Source organism: Protopterus annectens, chromosome 16.part0 (assembly GCF_019279795.1).
Source record: "Protopterus annectens isolate FY-2018-M chromosome 16.part0, PAN1.0, whole genome shotgun sequence".
Classification (NCBI taxonomy): Eukaryota; Metazoa; Chordata; order Ceratodontiformes; family Protopteridae; genus Protopterus; species Protopterus annectens.
The window spans coordinates 123,865,705-123,878,349 of record NC_056750.1 but is presented as its reverse complement, the minus strand read 5'-3'; positions in this window follow the sequence as shown (position 1 = coordinate 123,878,349).

Below are 12,645 nucleotides of genomic sequence, written 5' to 3'. Positions count from 1 at the left end.
TAGCAGGATATAACCCATACAGTTAAGACTACTGCTGTTGTGATCATAACAAAGAACATCTGTTTAATCTGTTTATAAACAGAACGTTGTATGCATATTATAGGTTTAAATAATACCCAGATTTGCTCTGAGTTACTGCACAATGGTACCTCCTATACCAAGCCAAAAGATATTGTCAACATACTGGTTGACAGATTCCGTGCCAACGTTATTCCTCTTTCCCCCCCAAAGGACCAATCTCAATACCAGAAAAATGCCAGGCACCCAGCATTACTGCAGCACAGGTTAAAGCTGTATTGTCCAAGGCCAAGAATACAGCTTCCATGGGACCTGACAATAATCCTGGCTGTGTTCTACATGAATTACAAAGTGAACTGGCACCACATCTGTGTGCCCTGCTCACTCACAGCCTCACCTCAGGCTTTGTCCCTACCGAATGGTGCACTGGTAAAATCATCCTTCTTCATAAAGGAGGATCAACTACAGACCCTGGAAATTATCACCCCATTAGCCTGATGAGTCTGACATGTAAGGCTATGGAGTCCATCATCATGGACCTAATTAACAAGGATACAGGGAATCTCCAAACTCTAGATCCCACGCAATTTGGTTTTGTAAAAGGTAGATCATGCCTGCTCAACCTGGTTGACTTTTTGGAGTCCGTCACCAGAGCTGTGGATGAAGGTAAGGCAGTTCATACAGCCTACCTCGATCTGGCCAAGACATATGATACCATTCATCACTCAGGAATTATTGATAAACTCACCAAACTAGGCATCAGCCCCTATATCGTTAGGTGGGTTGCAAATCAAAGAACATGTGTTGGATATTAGGCATTTTAAGAATACAAATGCTATGGCTAGGCACATTGCGGAATATGCAGGGCACAGTTTTAAATTTTGTGTTATTCAACAAATCAAAAAAGATATCCAGGGTAAAGTATTAGACGTCCATTTAGATACATGTGAATTACAATGGCAACTAAGGTTGGATGCATTAAATTACCCTGGTATCAACGACAGTATTAGCATAGCCCCTACTTAATATTAAGACATATTTTAGGCAGGAGGTAGTGTATGATGGTCATAGGTTTTAATATATAATATATGTTATTGTTTCTTGAGCTTATGTGTTTTGAAATACACAGACATATGCATATTTATGTTTACATGCTTTTACAAAACATTTTTATAAAAATTGCTTTACAAAATTGTTTTAACATGAGTTTTTACTTGATATTTTTGGTAGATAAATAGACTAATTGTTTTAGGTACATAGCATCTGTATAAATGTAGCACTGTTATTTTAAGTAGTAAATAGTCAATTATGTATATTTAATGAGTTAATTGATGTATTGGGTGGGTATTTAATGGTCATCCTCAGGGAGTTTCACTGTTCTGATGAAGTCCTGATAAAGTGGACGAAACCTAGGTCAACAGTGTGTTTGGTTATTTTGCACTGAGCATTGAATAAACCAAGAATTCCTGTGATCTTCTTCTTGTTTTTATCATTTGTTCAGTGGAACGGTTCGTAGCTCTCCAGCTGCTTTTTACTGTTTGTGAGTTGGGACTGGTTACTAGTTTTTTATTTGGCTCACATATAGAACCCACAGTTTGAAAGTAGTGGACTCCAACTCAGACTGCCAACCAGTCACGAGTAGAGTCCCACAGGGATCAGTCCTGGGTCCTCTCCTGTTTGGCATCTGCTTCTCAGAAGTCCAGGCCAAAACAGAGGGACTCTGGCTAACCAAGTTTGCAGATGACTGCAAGCTGGGAGCCATTATTAACTCCCCAAGTGATGCAGACATCCTACAGAAAGGCCTCACTGAGACCAATGACTGGTGTCGAAACCTTGGCCTTAAGCTTAATGCCAGAAAATGTGTTATCATCCCCTTTGGGAAAACCTCAGTTCCTAGTAATTACCACATCAATGGGAGCCCACTGAAGGCATTATAAGAGATCTGGGGACACAGGTTGACAGCATCCTCTCCTCTGACCACCACATTGCCACTGTGGTCAGAAAGTCCTTCTATGTGGCACATCTCATTACCAAGGGTTTTGCATCCAGAAAGAAAAAGGTCATCATTTCTCTCTGCTCTTCCCTCATTAAACCAGTCATAGAGTATAATGCCCCATTTGGCATGTACTTCACTAGACACCTGCAACAGCTGGAGAGGTCACAAAAGTACCTCACGAAGAGGATCGTAGGCCTTAAACACATGTCTTACATGGACAGACTCAAAGAACTCCAGCTATTCTCCGTCTCATATCATCTACTAAGAGGTAATCTCTGCTTGACTTACAAAGCCATGTCAGACCCGGCTCTGTTAGAAATGCTACATCTAAAGAAATCCCAGTATCTCCACACCACATGCTCCAGAGACCTCAACCTCATTACCACAATCAACAGAACATGCTGGAGGGAAAGGTTCATAACCCAGAGACTGCCCATGCTCTGGAACAGACTTCCCATACATGTCAAGCAGAGCACTGCACTGACCCTCTTCAAGAGAAGTCTTGATGAGTGGATGGAAAATAGAAAGTTCACCCTGGGATCACGCCAGTGGCTCTAACTGATAGAGGCACTGGGAACCAACGTCAGGTGGCACAATGCTAGGGCACTTCTATGGGCTAGGCTTGTAAAGGCTCCAGGGCCATTAGCCTAGTATACACCTATGAACTTATAAGTATCTAAGAAGGAAATAATTTGAAAAGTGTGCAGCCTTTTTTTCTACCACACCTTGCCTATTTAGCACAGACTCTTGTGTAAATAGGTTAGCTTGAAATCAAGATGTTTACTGTAAATCTGCTCATAGGGAAGGTTTCACATAATGGTTAAGGTTTTCACCTAATATTCAGAAGGTACAGAGTTTGAATCTGACCTTAGGTTACTGGTTAGTCTTAAAATGTCTCTTCAAGGCAGTTAGTCTACTATTCACCTATAAACTTGTAGTTTCTTTTCAGATTCACTTATTTGTAGCTCACTGTTCCCTGTGCTCTCAAACTACTGGTGCTTCACCAAACCAAGAATCAGCCTAAAGTCTTTCTTTGAGTTGCTCATGCCTTCAGATAGTTATCTCCTGAAAAAACCTGCAATATGCAAACAGTTACTGGGTTGGATCACAAAGGAGAAAATTAAACTACTCAAACCTTTTATGACAGTTCCAAAACTAACCCTAGGTGCACACTTCAAGAAACTAAGACTCACATATTTGTTATTTAACTAAAGTGCCTAGTGAATTGGTGCATTGTATAATCTTATTTTGAAATGAATCACTATTCTACAATTTATTCTGCATCCTTCTGTAAAACAACAGCCAAATCACTGTCACTTACATCACCACCAATAAATCTGCCTCTTCCATCCAGTGATCTCAATCACTCTTCCAGTTTTCAGGTTTCAAGATGGTGCTTCTCTCAGGCTCCAGATATCCAATTCCTTAACTGTGCTATACAAAAGGACAATGGGCAACTGTAGTGACCTTTTTCTTCTCCTCTTGAGTTGATCCAAATATTGCTGGCATGACCTCTACTATTCTGCTGCTTTGAAGCAAAATAGAAAGAAGTTATGTACTCACCATAATGCTCCATCTGTGTTGTCCATTTTCATTTATCCTCGACATATGGGTTTGGTTCCGAGCAACAGAACCAACTCAGCTGTTACTACAGCTTGCGGAAGCCAAAAACGCTCAAGCCTAACTCTTCCCCACAATGCTCCTTTCCCTGTTACCTCAGATCGAGTTTGCAGAAAGATAGACAGAGTGATAGAAACCCAAAAACTTTCAGAGTCCGTATCTGGAATTATATAACAATAATAACAGAAGTGGCATATATCCATTGCATGAACCACAAAAACTTATAAGCAGGGGGAAGGAAGGTGGGGAGTTGAAGATAAATGAAAATGGACAACACTGATGGAACATTATGGTGAGTACATAACTTCTTTATCTGATGTTGTCAATTTTATTTTATCCTCAACATATGAGACAGAGTCCCCAGCTACCTTAGGCCTTCAGTGGACTTAAGGAAGGATATTCCTGAGCATCATATAATCAAATGATGCTCTTTGCCTGGACAGCAAATCCAATTTGTAGTCAGTAATAACGGTATGAGGAGAAGCCCAAATTGCTGCTGCACAAATGTCATCCATAGAAGTTCTAGACTGAAAAACTGCTGAAGCAGCTACTGCTCTTGTAGAATGAGCCTTTGAAGGCCTAAGCAAATTGATTTTCTTTTTATTACAGATAAAAGAAATGCAATCTTTGCACCATCTGGCTAGTGTCACTTTGCTCACTGGTTGGTCAAGTCTTGTAGGTAAAAATGACACAAATGGTTGGATTGTCTTATATTCTCAGCTCTGTGTAAAGAGATGTGCAACTGTCTGTGGACATCTAATAGATATAAGCAATATTCACCTTTGTTAGCAAAACTGAGAAAAAATACTGGTAAATTAATAGTCTGATTGATACTGGTCTCTGATACTACCTTAGATAAAAAGAAGGGATTGGTTCTTAGTGACACTATCTTTGTGAAAAATCATATAAGGAGGCCTGCATGATAAGACTTGTATTTCTGAAATCTTTCTGGCAGAAGTTATTGCTACTAAGAATATAGTTTTTCAGGATAAAAAACTTTAGATCACATTCAGCTGATGGTTCAAAAGGAGACTGAACAATGGTTTGTAAACACTAAGTTCAGATTCCAAGGTGGAGTAGGATCTTTGTAAGGTGGTTTTAGCAAGAGCATTCCTTTTAAGAAGGTTTTGCAAAGTTTACGAGAAACCAGAGAGGAGTCTTTAAAATCATTATGGAAATTAGAAATAGCTGCTAATTGAAATTTGATGGCAGAGGAAGCACCTGTCTTAAAGTGTAGCTAAAAATTCTAGGATTTTATCAATGGGCACTGAAAGGGGATCAATACTGTCGTCACCAGCCCAAAAGGTAAACCTCTTCTATTTACTAGCATAGAGCTTACAGGTAGCTGGCTTACAAAAGGCTAAGAGTATATGACATAGCAGGGAGGAGTGAGAGGGATGCCTGGCTATTAATAGAAATGGAGAAAAGTACAGTTGTGTACACTTACCATAAATGTAGATGCTCGAGTGTATTCACTGTTGCAGTCATTACATTTGGGTAATCCTGCTGGCAGGTTGCCCTCAGCCAGCCTGAATTCCAAAGTCTTGGGGCCTGCGTCGACTGCTGTCGCCCCTTCCCTGACGTCAGGTCGTCAGGGGTATAAAAGAAGCAGACTACACCATTTTCTTCAGTTTTTCTTGCCCCAGATGTCAGGTGTCCCCCAAAAGGGTAGCCAAACCTTATATATACATTCAGAAATACACCAATATAAATTTTACCTTCATCTATAAGCAAATACACCACATAGGTAGCATAAATCAGAGAAGGAAAGATAAGATCCAAAAGGGGGAAGGCAGGTGGGTAACCTGGACTGCAACAGTGAATACACTCGAACATCTACATTTATGCTAAGTATACACAACTGTACTATGTTCTTCGTGTTTCACTCCCTTTGGACCCTGTGAAACAGTTTCTGGGTCAGCAGCAGGGTTTTTAAAAAGAAATTTGTGTGAGTCAGGAACCCTGTAGTATCTGTCAGGCTTAACAGGAGCTGGGTGTAAGCAGTCAGGGGTCAGACTAGACTCCGAAAACACATCATCTACAATGTCTAACACAGGTGGAATGGCTACAGGCCTGGGCTGATGTAGTAAAAGAAAATCCCTGAGCCTCTTTTTAGATTCTGAAAAATCTTGGCTCTTCCAGTGGAAATGCTCCCTCATGGTATGCAAGGTTTCCCCAAAGGAATAGTCCTCAGGAGGAGATGCTGAAGGTATAGATTATTCAGCATCAGAATCCTCATAGGGGGGAAGAGAATATTTCTGATCAGAAGAGGAATCAGGAGAAAGAGAAACCTGATCTGAAGATTCATAGTCAGTGTCTTGCCTAGGCCTCTTATCAGGAGGGGGAATGGGAAACCCTGATCAAGGTAATCAAGTCTTCGGCCATTTTGAGCATCTGTTTTTTGCGCATACAGGCCTGTCCACGTGGCTCTTGAGTTTGTTTCCTTGCTTTAGAAGGTGCTTTAGTCTTTGCCTTTGAAGCTGAAGTCGTTTTAATGTAAAGATGTTTAGGTCTGAATACACCCTCAGAAGCCAGTACCTGCTCAGCGGCTCCGGACACATCTGAGGGATTTGCGTCCGAGGCTCCAATACGTTGAGCATCCAGCAGCATGGCCGACACTCCACGTGGGAGTCAGTAGCGGCCTGCGAGACTAAAGTAGTAAGCGTCAAGGGCTGCGAAAGCACCTCACTGAGAACTGGCGATTGGCTTAGGATAAGCTTCATCGTCGGTTTTGGGGCTCGGTTGTTTTTCTCTATCCCTTTCTTTGCATTTTTGGAAACTACGGTAGTCGTATGGCTATCCGACGACATTTCAGGATAATTAAACCGGCATCCAAAAAAGTTTAAAGCAAAATCATACCGACGCTTAATAGTGCGTTGGTTAAATCTAGCACAAAACTGACAACCAGTAATGATGTGATCAGGGCCTAGGCAAGGAATATATTAACAATGAAAATCCTTATGAGGTATTTGCTTTCCACAAGAAATACAATTATTAACTTTTGCTGACATCGGTCTGGAGCCAGAATCAAAGGCTGTTGAATCAGATAAGGCCAAAGTAAGGGGAACCATATTTGTCGAAGCCAATATGGTGCAATGAGGATTACTTTGCTCTTCAACCAGATTGCCTTCTGTAGAAATTTGGGGATTAGAGGAATTGACGGAATGACATACAGCAGTCTGGGGGAGGGGGGCAAACATGGAGACAGCATCTCTTGTCGACTCCCAGGAGTGGGGGATCAGGGCAAAGAAGTTGCTGCACTTGTTGCTTAGTGGAGAGGCAAATAAGTCACAGCAAGGTTGGCTCCATTGACAAAAAATCCTTTCCATCACTTTTGGACTGAGGGACCACTCGTCAGGCAGGAGAATACTCCTGCTTAGTTTGTCCGTTATCACACTGGAACTCCTCTGAATGTGCGTTGCTATCAAAGCGGCTGGAAGAGATCACCCACTGCAACACTCCAAGAGCTTCTTGACAAAGGGAATCGGATATGGCTCCTCCCTGTTTGTTGATGTACTAAACTACTGAAATATTTTTCATTTGAATCGCAATTGTTACTGAAGGTCTGAAAGGCTTGCAACATTAAAAGCACTTCCCTTAGCTGCAGTACACTGATATGCAAGTTGGCCTCTTTGGGGAACCAAGTGCCTTGGACAGTCTTGCCCAGATAACGCCCCTCCCCACCCCATCTGGGAGTTGTCCGTGGTCACTATGGCTTGGTGTTGTGATGAGACAAAGGGACGCCTTAGACGAATATCTTTGGAATGCATTCATCAAGACAAATCCTTTTTGCAATGATTGGTGATAAAATCAGGTCTGACGTGGGTTGGTGCAACACTGACCATTGGGACACTAGTAACCACTGTAGTATCCTCATGTGGTATCTTGCTAAGGGACCTAGACTTATAGCTGCAGCCATGGAGCCCAGTGCTTGAAGGACTAGGTGACTGATTACTTTTCTGTTGCTGATTAGTTTCTGTACCTGAACTCTGATTTGCTGCAATCTCACAGAGGGAAGAGAAGCTATGGAAGTTTAAATATTTAGAAGGGCTCCCATGCACTCTAAATTCTGAGTTGGAGTTGATTTCAATTTTTCATAATTTACAGTTATTCCCAGGTAAGAGCAAACATGCAGTACACATGGTCTCTTGACTCTATCAACTGATCCCTGGTCAGAGCAGTAATGAGCCAATTGTCTAGACATGGAAACACTCAATCCCTGCAGTCTCAAGTGAGCTGCTACTACTGCCATACACTTGGTGAACACTCTGGAGGCTATGGTGAGACCAAAGGGCAGAACTCTGAATTGAAAGTGATTGGCTCCCAGACAGAAGCGAAAGAATCTTATGGATCGCTTTGTCCATCTTTATATGGTAATACGCATCCTGAAGATCTACCGAGCACATCCAATAGTCTTTTTTCTAAAAATGGAAGAATGGACTGTACCGTGACCATCTGGAATTTGGTTTGGCAAACTGATTTGTTCAGTACACTTGGATCCAAAACTGGCCTCCAGTCCCCTGCCTTCTTTGGCACTAAAAATAATCTTGAGTAAATTCTTGGCCTCTTTGGGGAATCAAGTGCCTCTCTCTGATCTGGTAGGACTTCCTGGAAGACACTTTTTGTAGCAGTTTCTGGTTTTCTAGAACTGCTTGTTCCCACTGACTGGGTGGAACGTCGGGGATTTGCTTGCATACAGGAAGAGGAAGAGAAAAGGGAATTGTATAGCCTCTGGATATAATCCTCTGCACCCAAGCATCAGATGTTATTTGTAGCCAGGCATTTTGGTGCCGGGATAAGAGTCTCCCGACTGCCTCCAGAGGATGACAATCGAACCTCCTTTCAGGAGGGCTGGTAGGGTTTACCAGAGAAAAAAATCTCTGAAATCTTGATTTTGAAGACCACCTTTGCAGCAGGGGCAGTGTCTTCCATTGAAGTCCCCTCCCCTGCCCCAGGGGGGAACCTCCTCCACTATGTCCTGAAAAGGCCCTTGGTGCTTTTTGAACCACATTTTTCCACTGCTTCTCTGATTTCTAGAGAATGGTTGTTGGGGAGTGGAAAAACGTATACCCACAGCATAAAGGGTCTTTCCATCTTTCTCACACCTGGATAAAGTTTCTCTAACCTTTGGACCAAACAAGGACGATCCATCAAAGGGTGCATTGATGAATGAATATTTAAATGGCTCTGCAAAGTCACATAGGTCCATCCAGGCATGTTTCCTAATGGCAATGCCTGAACCCACTGTTCTAGGGGTCCCATCAGCTGCATGAGCAATGAGCCTCAAGGATGAACTGGACACAGACTCCAGGGTAGCCAACTGGGAAGCCACTTTCTCTTGGATGTCCTCAGAAACAGTTCCTGCAAGGGTTTCCAATAACTCCTTGACCAGATCCCTCTGAAGTCTGGTGAAGTGTGCCAAGAATTTCAAGGACCTTAAAGCAAAGGTTAATGATGAAGCATAGACCTGCTTCCCAAACATATCCATTGCCTGAAACTTTCTGTTGGGTGGATGGATAGAGGAACTCGCCCCCAGCCACTTCCTGTTTTGTGGCTGCCATGACCCAACAGCTAACCACTTGGGCCAGAGCTGTTTGTCTTGAGGGACAGACAGAATTTGGTCAGGTCTCCTGGGGATAGGTTCTGTGGTATCACGGACCTTCCATGCCCGCTGAGAGAGCAACTGAATGAGTTTGTCAGCTGGCAGTCACCCAAGAGGTAGCTGGTTGAGTGCCAAAAGCCTGCAAGGTACACTGACTACTCAGTACAGAGATTTTGGGACTTCCAGTCACCCCTCTGTTTTAATACTTCCAGGATGTCTCTAAAGGAGACATCGGGGGTAACCTTGGGGATCCCTCCTCTTCATCAAAGTTGGTGTCTTCGGTGATTGATTCCTCTGGGAAATCTAAGTGCTTCCTCCTGCACTTTTTCTTCTGAGGAACTTCCTCAGTGGGATGATCTGGGGAACTATCAGAAGAACCAGGGAATTCCCATTTGGGAATCCTGCGGTTTTGGTGCCCACTGACACAGTGGAAGTAATGGTTGAATACCTGGGCAGAAGGAAGGCAAGAGTATCTGCTCCAAAGTGTAAGATGCTGACTGGCTAACTGCTGCAATCAAGGCTCTCTCCATAGCCTCGAAAGCTAGCCCACCTGAAGAGGGAAGGGAGCCTGGAATGCGAGGAAAGACTGCCTTGGAACCGTGGTCACTAGTCACTCTGAGAAGACTAGTATTGAGGCCGAAGCTGGACTCAAACTGATCGGTGCCGAGGCTCCAAGTTGCAGAGAAGGCTCCGAAAAAATAGGAGTTGACTCTAGCCCCTCGGAGCTGGCAGGACAGATGTGGCTGCAGGAGGTCTCTGGTTCTAACAGAACCAAAAAACTCAGAGCGATAATCGGATTTGAAGATACTGATATCTTCAGCTCCGATAGAGTTGGCACAGGGAAACACAGAGCTGAGGGCTCTAAAGCTTCAGCTGAAGTTAGAGGAAGAAGTGTCTGAGAGGTAAAGGAAACTTCAGATCCTAAGCCCGTGGGGGCCAGAGCCACAGTGGAACCTGTCAATCCTCTTGCCAGAGTATCTTATTCACCAGTCTTTCCACATTATCTTCAGTTAAGCTTTTGATAGAATGGAGAGACAGAATGGCTAGTCATTTTGGACTTTCTTGAAAGGGTGAAGGCAGCCTATCTGGGAAGGGGTCAAATGAGGGAGAATATGAAGTTCTAGGTAGTGTCAACATGAACACTCCCCCGATAGCTTGCTCAGAGCTGAGTCTGCATCAATAGTTGCAGTGCCAATGGGTCAAGAGGCTTCTCGCAAGAAACCTCTGTTGTCGAAGACTTTATCTTATCCAGTAGGTTTGGTCCCAAAGAAGGTGTAAGAACCAGTATCTTTGATACTACGTCTGTCAGTTCCAAAAAAAACTGTAGAAATCGAAGATGAACATTTTTGACGATGGTGCCAAGGGAGAAGTTGCACCGACGCACTCTTTTTCTTTCGTTTCTCTGGGGATTTAGAGGAGGAAAAGGAAGAAGTGGATGACACATCAGTTTTACTTTTACCTTTTTCAGAACCAGACATGGCCTCAATAAAAACATGTGGGATAAGGTCCTTCAAGATTAATTTTTTTCTTTCAACTAAAGCTCTGTGGCTAAAAGAATGGCATATTGAGCAGGTCTCTTGAAGATGGAGGGGGCGTAAACAGTACACACATAACAAATGTGCATCAGAAAAAGGTATCTTGTGCCCACATTTCTGGCATCTCTTAAACCTAGAAGGGGCTTTAACTTCATCAGCCATGTCTTGCTCCAAAAAAAAAAAAAAAAAAAGGCAAGCAGGCTACTCTCTCACACAAACATGCACTGAAGAAGCATAAGAAAAGAAATTACTATAAAACTACTACTTTTTTTTTTTTTTTTTTTGGGAAAAACAGCCAGAAAAGTTACACAAGGGAAAATACTATCAACAATGACAGTCAAAAATACGAATGTATTACAGAGAAAAGAGACAAAGTACAGAAAAGTTCAGAACAGGTTTAAAATTTTATAAGATGAGGTAAAGCAAATTGAAAGAGACTACTAAATAGTCAGAAAGCAACAAGAAACAAATGTTTACTTAGTTTCCTCAAAAATAAAGACAACCACATCTGACATAAAAAGTGGTAAATGAGATCTGAGGTATCAGGGAAAGGAGCATTGGGGGTAAGGGTTAGGCTTGAGAGTTTTTAGCTTCCATGAGCTGTAGTAACAGCCGAGTGGATTCCAGTACTCTGAACCGAGCCCATATGTCAAGGATAAAATGAAAATTGACATCATCAGATCTGCAGGTTTCCATATATGGGGATGTAAGAATCCTTGAAGTAGCCTTCAGGGGATGGGGTATAAGCCTCCTAGCAGGGAGGAAAAAATGCCACCAGCAATACCCCTTTGGAAGCAGTGCTGCAGTGGTACCGCAGTGTAACAGAGCTTTTGAAATGTGGTGCACCCGAGAGTGCGCTTAATAGACGCAGATTACGGTTTCCAAACAGCAAACTCAGAACCAAACCCACACTACTCAGCTGTAGAACTCTCAGAAGTGCCCATGCCAACCCTTGGTCAGAAGACACGGATTCTGCCCAAAAAACGAATTGAACACACAAAGACGAAGACAAGAAAGATGCAGTCAGAATCTCATAGGAAGTCCCTGACTTTTCTGAATTAAGCATAATTCATATTCCTTTAATTCAGTAATAGACATTTATCACAGCTGTGAACTTCCTCCTTTCTGCTGTAGCTTTATACGCTGCTCTCTTACCTGTTGTCCTGCAACCTACATTTATTCGCTATCTTCTCTGAAGTACATTTGGCTGAGTGCAGTCTGTTTTTTTTCTAGAAGTGAAGCTTGAAATTGTGATGTGTTCTGAAATGATGCTGAAGAACTCATCAATTACAACTGCAGTGAAGCTGGCCTTCTACATGTATAGTCCTTGAAAAAAGTATCCCTGTTTGGGCAACCTACTTCTAAAATGTTGCTGCACTTGAACCTATCTTTCATGTTATTTTATTCAGTGCTTATATTAAGGATTATCACCTATCCCACTTTCCCCAGTACAGACACGATTTGGCCAGTGGTATCGTGTGTCAAACTTCTTGATATTTCAGAAGAAAAATTATTTTCTTATTTTTTTTTACACTTAAAATATTGAGGAAAACCGCAATAATGTAACGCAAGCACCATAATGTGGTATAAGCAGAAACATCTAACACACTACAAGAAAACACTATCTTGAGAATAAAAACAAAGCTTGTCTTCTATAACCTGAAGGTAAGGTTTGTTAAGCAAACTCTTACATTTCAATTAGAAATGTTTCACTTCTGGAATTTGAAAAGGTTGCAACTCTATGTATAGTTACCCATCAATGTCCAAAATGTTGCAATCAAAATAAAATACTTTTACCCATTGGTCCTTGCTGAATCTCCATCAAAGGATCATGTGCAAAAGTTCTTCACCAACTAGCTAGTTAACATATAAGT